Source organism: Delphinus delphis, chromosome 17 (genome assembly GCF_949987515.2).
Source record: "Delphinus delphis chromosome 17, mDelDel1.2, whole genome shotgun sequence".
In the NCBI taxonomy this organism is placed as follows: Eukaryota; Metazoa; Chordata; class Mammalia; order Artiodactyla; family Delphinidae; genus Delphinus; species Delphinus delphis.
Genome location: NC_082699.1, coordinates 22,623,018 through 22,631,744, shown reverse-complemented (window position 1 = coordinate 22,631,744; position 8,727 = coordinate 22,623,018).

Below are 8,727 nucleotides of genomic sequence, written 5' to 3'. Positions count from 1 at the left end.
ATAAGGTCTTTGTGGTGTTGGGACCCAGGGTAGTCCACTCCAAATATGCCTCAGTTAGTTACTTTCAATTAAAGTTATTTGATTATTTTGATTAAGGTTACTTAAGAAACAGCCAATGAAAGAGGGACATTCTGACGTTCCGCTCCATCTCCTTGAAAGCTGGAAATAAACTTCCCATGTGAAAGGTGTCCTCTCTGTGTCTGGAGGTAGAGGGACACCCTTATCCCCAGAGATAGGGAATTTGGGCTAAGAAGCCTGTATAAACAAAGTTTGTTACTTCTTTAATTTACTACCCCAAAGCCAAACTCTGTTTAGATTCTTCACTAAATGAGCACCCAAAGCCTAAGTTTCTTTGTCCTGTCAATTCCTCACAAATTTATTGTTTCTTTGTCTATACAGTATAAAAGCTTCCTGCTTTGGCCACTTCTTAGGTCCCATTTCTATAATACCCATTTGGCTACTTCTTAGGTCCCATTTCTATAATATAAAAATGTGCATGATTTAAAATTAGTTTATCTTTCTCCTGTTAATCTGTCTTCTGTCAATTGTACTATTAGTCCAGCCACAAGAGATCAAAAAGGGTAAAGGGAGAAATTTATCCCTCCCCAACAGTGTCTCACACTAACCAGGAGCCTTGGTGGTAAGGGAATTCTGGGGAGTGCATTTGCAGCTTAGGTAAATTGGCACAGCACAAATACATTGCTCTACCCCTTGTAATGTGACATTCATATATACTTTTTTTAACCATTCTTAATATCACTTCCAAATTGAGACAATGGCAAAATAATGCTTCTGTATAACATGATATAGCTATCCATTCTACAATTGAAAACACTCTTTTACGTAAGAAAATACAAATTCCTTCTTTGTCTTCTAGCAGAAACATTGATATCTTCCCTTTGTTAGTCTGTAACTTGAAAACTTACATTTAAGATTAATTGCTATGAACACTTCTACTTCCTTCTTTTAGATGATAGAAGAGGAGAAGAAAAAAGCTTAATGTATAGGTATACATATATTCTGAATCCAGACATATATATTATACATATACATATATTCCAGACATATACATATATACATATACATATAATATACATATATTCTGAAATCCAGACATCTTTTTCCTTACTACCCATTGTGGACTGGCAGCCCAATTTCTCCTGGATGGTCAGAATTTGTCACCAATAAAATTAAAGTTGCACATTTTTTTTGATTCATATCATTTATTTTTGATCACATGGATTTTGATTCACATCAACTATTCATTCATAACATGAGGAGCCCAATGTGTGCAGGTAGCAGTCTCAAATTTCAGTGTAATAAAATACTTACTGTATCAGCTAGTGGAAACTCTATTCTTTTTTTTTTAATACAGCAGGCTCTTATTAGTTATCCACTTTATACATATAAGTGTATACATGTCAATCCCAATCTCCTAGTTCATCCCACCACCACCCCCATGCCACTCCCCGCTGCTTCCCCCACTTGGTGTCCATACGTTTGTTCTCTACATCTGTGTCTCAATTTCTGCCTTGCAAACCAGTTCATCTGTACCATTTTTCTAGGTTCCACATATATGCGTTAATATACGATATTTGTTTTCCTCTTTCTGACTTACTTCACTCTCTATGACAGTCTCTAGATTCATCCATGTCACTACAAATGACCCAATTTCATTCCTTTTTATGGCTGAGTAATATTCCATTGTATATATGTACCACATCTTTAACCATTTGTCTGTCGATGGGCATTTAGGTTGCTTCCATGTCCTGGCTATTGTAAATAGTGCTGCAATGAACATTGGGGTGCACGTGTCTTTTTGAATTATGGTTTCTCTGGGTATATGCCCAGTAGTGGGATTGCTGGGTCATATGGTAGTTCTATTTTTAGTTTTTTAAGGAACCTCCATACTGTTCTCCATAGTGGCTGTATCAATTTACATTCCCATCAATAGTGCAAGGGGGTTCCCTGTTCTCCACACCCTCTCCAGCATTTGTTGTTTGTAGATTTTCTGATGATGCCCATTCTAACTGGTGTGAGGTGATACCTCATTGTAGTTCTGATTTGCATTTCTCTAACAATTAGTGATGTTGAGCAGCTTTTCATCTGCTTCTTGGCCATCTGTATGTCTTCTTTGAAGAAATGTCTATTTAGGTCTTCTGCCCATTTTTGGACTGGGTTGTTTGTTTCTTTAATATTGAGCTGCATGAGCTGTTTATATATTTTGGAGATTAATCCTTTGTCCGTTGATTTATTTGCAAATATTCTCCCCTGTTCTGAGGGTTGTCTTTTCATCTTGTTTATGGTTTCCTTTGCTGTGCAAAAGCTTTAAGTTTCCTTAGGTCTCATTTGTTTATTTTTATTTCCATTACTCTAGGAGGTGGATCAAAAAGGATCTTGCTGTGATTTATGCAACTTACCTGTGTTTGCAGAAATTGTTGGAGCTCAATCTCATATGCTACTGTGATCTCCCAAGGTTATGGATGAGTCAGACAACACCCTGTTGGGTAATTCAGGTTATATTGTAATTTTGGTCATGTAATCATGGTTAAGTGTTGGGTTGCTATTAAGCCTGTTTAGCAAGCCAGGAATGTTTTTCAAAAGGAGAAAAATTGTCTGCCAAAGAAGGTATAGATTTGCTTCAAAATCCTGAAGATCTGCTCTGTGAATCACTTATAAGGATGGTCAAAAGTTCCATGCAGTCTTCTTATCTGACAGGGACACTTCGAGCACTGTTGTATCTTCTAGATCACGTAGCTCAGAATGGTAGAACAGCTTGCTTGACATCTTGTTTATGTTGCAGGGTTTCCTCTTGTTCTGGACCTTCATCAAAACTAAAAGCTTTTTGAGTTACTAGGTAAATGGGTCAGAATAGCACATCCAAATGAGGTACCTTTTATATCCAACATTTTAAGAGATACAATTAGTACTCTTTTAGTTTTAATGGTGGGAAGAATCAGATGCAGTAATTTGTCCTTAATTTTGATAGGGATATCTTGACTTGTCCTGCAGCATTGGATCCCTAGAAATTTCATTAGGTAGCCAACTTCTGAATTTTTGTGGAATATGCTTCCTACCCACTGGCTCAGACGTTTCTAAATAATGCTATTATTATAAATAGCATTATAAACTTGTTGCTATTATTTTCACATCCTTCCTGATGAGCTAAATATTACAAATAAAATGGATCATCATGATACCTTACTGAAGAATGGACAGGCAATTAAGACCCCTGCAGAGCAGATTATGACATAAGACTGCAGAATCAATATAGCCCTGGGTAGGGTAGTGATGATGTATCGTTGGCTCAGACAGCTGAATGCAAACTGCTTCTGATGGTCTTTATTAACAGGTATGGAGCAAAAAGCATTTGCCAGATCAATAGTCCCATACCATATGCCAGGGAATATGTTGATTTGCTCCAGTAACAAAACTACATTTGAAAGAGCAACTGCAATTGACATCACCATCTGGTTAAGTTTATGGAAACCTACTGTCATTCTCCAAAATCCATCTGTCTTCCACAGAGGCCAAATAGACAAGTCAAATGGGATGTGGTAGAAATCACCAGCCCTGCATCTTTCAAGTCTTTAATGGTGGCACGAATCTCTACAATCTGTCTAGGAACGCAATATTGGTTTTGGTTTATTATCTAGGCAGTTCTAGTGGCTCTCACTTGGCTTTACCTAAAATAATAGCCTTTACTCCATAGGTTAGGAAATGGAAGTGGGAATTCTACCAGTTTCTAGGCATGTCTATTATAATCATGCATTATGGAATCTGGGAAATCATGCATTCTGGAATCTGGGTGAGTTTGGAGGCTCACTGGTTCACTGTGAGATAGACTCAAGCCAAAGCTCCGTTGATCACAGATCTCTATCAATCTTTACTATGACTGGTATATCACAGTGAAATTTTTCATTTCCCAGATTTAGTTTAAGTTTACAGCCAGTCTCTAACAATCCCTCAAAAGTCTGATTAATTCCTCTTCTACAATGCACAACTACCCTGGTAAAAAGCTGTATGCTCCTTTGGGGGAAGGCTAAAAGTTTTACATTATAAGTTTTCATCATGGAATATGGTTCCTCCTCAAAGACACCTGACTTTCCTTTCATTTAAGGGGTTCTGGGTATGTGAACTAGTTCATATCCGGGAATTTGTTAAGGGGCAAGATTTCTCAATTATAATAATTTGTCAGGCTTCTACTCACCAGACCTAGAGTTTTATGTGTATACAGCCCAAGTAAGACTTTAGTATGCTGCCCATCTATTTCAGTTCTAGGGACACCATGATTGACTAGCCCATTTGGACCCCTGCTTCAACTCAACTGCCACAAAACTGTGCAATTATGGGATCTGGTTAAACCGTTTATATACAGCTATTGCTTCTGTGTCTGATTTTGGCCTGAAGATAGAAGGGAAGGCAGTAAAACAACAAATAATAGACCTAAAGTGGGGGTAGCAAGGACAAACTGAAATCCATAAGGACAAGCTGGAACATACATCTGTCTCTCACCACCTCTAACCAAGCCTCCAGCATCAATGATGCCAGTAACCAGCCAAAGAAGCTGGCACCCAGGATTTGGAGAGCTGAAGGAGATCTGACAGGAGTCTAAGGACCTGTGGTCCTAGCTGCTGTCCCACTTGAAGCAAACCCTAGCTATGGATTTATTAACACTAAAGGAGATTCAACAGGGCTGGAGGAGTTGTAGGCCTAGCTGCTGTCACACAACAATGAAATGAGTCAGCAGATCAGAGACAAATGTTGGTAAGCCAAAATATCATTTGTTGCCCTGCACAGACCTGAGTGTAAAGAGAATGTGGCTGCTGCCTCACTTCTGCCTTCCAGTGTCATGTAAAATGTCCCTTATGGTTCATGCTAATAAGGAAATATGCAGGTGTCAAAGCAAAAACTGCACCAGACACTGTTGAATAGGTAAGGAAGACTTTATTCAAGGCTATTGCAATAGGAGAGAGCTATCAGAACTCAGTCTGAGCTCAACTCCACTAAAATAAATGCAGAAGTTTTAACAGCTAAGGTTGGGGGAGGGGGTCACAGGTCATCTGTGTTTGCTGACCTTCTCCAAAGGAAAAGTAAACTTTCTCTTATCCTCAACAGGAGGTAATTTTACAACTCCCACACTCCCACAGGGCTGTTATCTTTCCTGATGATTACTTTTCCAAAGGATAGCTCCCAAGTCCTTGGGAAAGACAGTCTTAGGTTGTAAAACTGGCAGGAGGCCTTTAAAAAGATTTATATCTCAAAGAAGCAGAGAAAGAATGTACAATGACAAGTTTTCCAAAATACGTGTTCTAAGAAAAGGGAGGTCAAGGGCCTAGAGTCAGGCAAAAGCCTATCTAAAGTTTAGTCAAGCTGAGGGAAACATTAAAGCCCTCTTGGTCTCAGGGAAGGGAATTCTAGGAAACGTAGTAGTTTTCCCGTGGCTAAGTCGATACAATACAAATTCAGCACGGTTCTCTGCTCTGAGCTCATACTGTTCTGATAGCCTCATTTAGTACTTATTTGTTCTGTTAAGAAAAACTATCTAAAATTGAGAAATAACATAAAAGAATGACTGCATGACCTTTAAGCGTCATGTTAGAACATTGTAATAAACCTTTTGGGGGGTTATTTAATTCTAGCTGTTGTAGCTAAAAAATGGCCATAAACCTGCATGAATGGATGAGTGTGCCTGTGTTCCAGTAAACTTTATTTCCAAAAAGCAGGTAATGGGTTAGATTTGGCTCACTGGTTGTTGTTTGCTAACTCCCACTCTAAAGGAATGTAGTTTTGTTTGATTTCCTATTTACCATGGATTAGCGCCTAGGTTCTGTGAAGTGAAATATTGACTTATGAATTTGTATGTTGTAAATGATTTTGTCCCACAGGGATGTAATAGTTTTCTAACCAGTAGAAAAGATAATTTTACAGTTTTATTGCACCATAAGACACTAAATATCTTTATATTTTACACTGCAATTTTATTCCAGGATTTTGTCTTTCATTAACTATAAATACTTCCATTTCTTCTATGTGCTTTTGAACCAGTTTTACCTACCAATTTTCCATTTCCCTCATTATTGCCTTAAATAAATATTTGATGCATGTTAACTATGTATTTGCAGTAGACTCATCTTTTTAATGTTTGAAAATTATGCTTTGAGAGTTCCATAATTATTTTCAGCACTGGGCATTCTAAGCCTTTCTCAGAAGGGCAGAGCCTGCCCTGCTAAGCTCAAAGGAAAAGAAGAAACAATGGAGCTGAACCTGTTCCATAATTTTCCCCAAAAGATCAGTTAGTCTTCCTCCTTTGGGGAAGAGAGAGTTAGGGTGTGAGCATGGCCAGGAATATCCCGCTAGCTCTGTAGTTCTCCTTGTGTGGTCCCCAGACTGGCAGCATCAGCACCCTTTGACAGTTATTAAAATTTTCAACTCATGAGTCCTCCCAGATCTACTGAATCCCACAATCTGCAATTTGAGGAACCTTCCAAGTGATTTTAATGCAAGGTAAAGTTCGAGAATCTGCTCAAAAGACATCCAGTGGGGGATTCAAGTACTTCCCTCTCAAATAGGCATTTTTATACAAAGCTTGGCCTCTTTCTACTGGGTGGGTGAAAGCCTGTCTTCAACTCTTCACACTGCTGCTAAAGGGAGAAATTCAAGTTTGTCTTATTTTATAAAAGTGACTTGCTTATTCTTAATGATTTACTATTTAAATGGCAAGTTAAATTTCATTTTACTACAGGATTTATTTTTTAAAAGGAAGATAAAAGTTAATTTGGGAAAGTGGTATGGGTGGACCAGGTACTTTCCCCCTTGCCCTCTTGTTACTATAACTTAGAGCTGTTTTCATAAAGACGAAGATTTAAAATGCATTTCCACATTATCTCTGATTCCTCTTCTTTCATAATTCATTTCCATTCAGGCAGATGACCTGAAGGGAGAAAAGTACAGTAAGAAAATCATAATGCAGTGTCAGAATGTGACACGGAGATTGTGCTGAGCAGAGCATTTCATTCAGTGACTTCAAAAGCCATTGTGGGTTTGCTAGAAACGTTTGCTTCCTAATAATCCATTGGGTATGTTTTAACCAAAGCTGAAGAGTGAGTGAACAAATAAGATAAGCAATAATAATGTAGACAGCCTATGGGGCTTTTTTGATACAGATCATTACTGGGGTGAAGCCTTTTCTATAATCATAATTATTCCAAATAGAGCCTAATAAGTTGCCATAGGAAGTGCTCGTTGTGATGGTATATTTTTCATCCTGTAGGACTAGGCTTGAATGCTGATCCAGGCTACTGGGAAAACCACTTTTAGTCACATTGACTCATTCTGACACATGAACGTCAGGGGAGTTGAATGTGTGGCCTGGCTCATTACTATAACACCACTGGATGTCCCAGAGCTGCCGGCCTTGTCACAGAAGTGCAGCTTCATCCCCAGCTTAGAGCTTGGATTTGCACTGGCACAGGGAGAGTTTCCTCATGAGATCATTTCTTGCTACCATCAGGACTACCATTTTCATAAAGCATCAAACACATATGCTCTCTGGAAGCAGGAGGCCCTGTGGAATAAATATTTCAAGAGCACAAACCTTTTCAGTAATCAACATCTCGTTACAACAATCTGTTTTGGTCACTTGGGGAGTTATCTCTAAGGTAATTCTGGATTTATCATGGCTTCCAGAATATCCCTGAGAATTCTATAAAAATTTTTCTGTCAATTTAAGCAGGACATATCAGACCAAGGCAGAGGGCAGCCCTTGACTGGTTTTTCAGCCAATTGTCATAATGGGTGCCACCTAGGAGAGTTTGACCTGGAATTCACTGGTCCCAGGGGACTGTTCTGGCTTCTCTGCTTTCTGTTTCCAGGGTAAGAGTTTACGAACGTTAATTTTGTTAGTATGTAAGAGGCAGATCAGGCTCTAGATATTTCAATCTAAATAAAATGAACAAAGAATGATAGCTTATTTATTAATTTGCAGGAAAAGATAATCTACTCGTATCACAATTTATAAAGTATAAAGATATTTATACTCATTGTTTGATGAATACTAGATTGACATTACTATTAAATGTTCTTATTAATACAAATGATTATTATTTTAAAAATAACAATAAGACGGATTTATTGAATGCTTAACACATTCCAGGGACTATTCTGACAAATGTAATGTGAGATGTTTTGAAAATTATTGATGTACATACCTCTTTTGTCTTTCTGAGCACCTGACCCTTATCCAAGTGTGCGTACAGATTCAGAGTAGAGATGATAATTTGTTCTCCAAAAAGAATACTACGAGAGAGATTCCAACATCCAAAAATATAATCTACAGCAATAGTCTTAACAACTTTGAACATCTTGAAAAAAGAATCTTTATCTTTCTTTATCCTACACTTCAGCAACTCAATAGTCAAAATTAGCAGCTTAGTCCTAAAGCTTTACCTAAAAAAAAAGAGGGAGAGTATAATGGAGATAGAGGGAAAAGATCAGAGGGTTATACTTGCACTAGATTAGTGAAGGTTGTACCAAGGGAAGAAAGGAACTCTGGCTGCTTTGTCTTAAAAAACTATGGAAAGAGTTAGAGCTTGGGTTTCCCCAACCTAAGAAGCAGCCACACCAATCCTGGGTCACACAGCAGGGGACCCTGAAGTTAGCTTTCCTGAGCCATGCTTGGGTCACGTGGGTGGTGTAAATAGGACACAGAAGGAGCTGAATATTTGG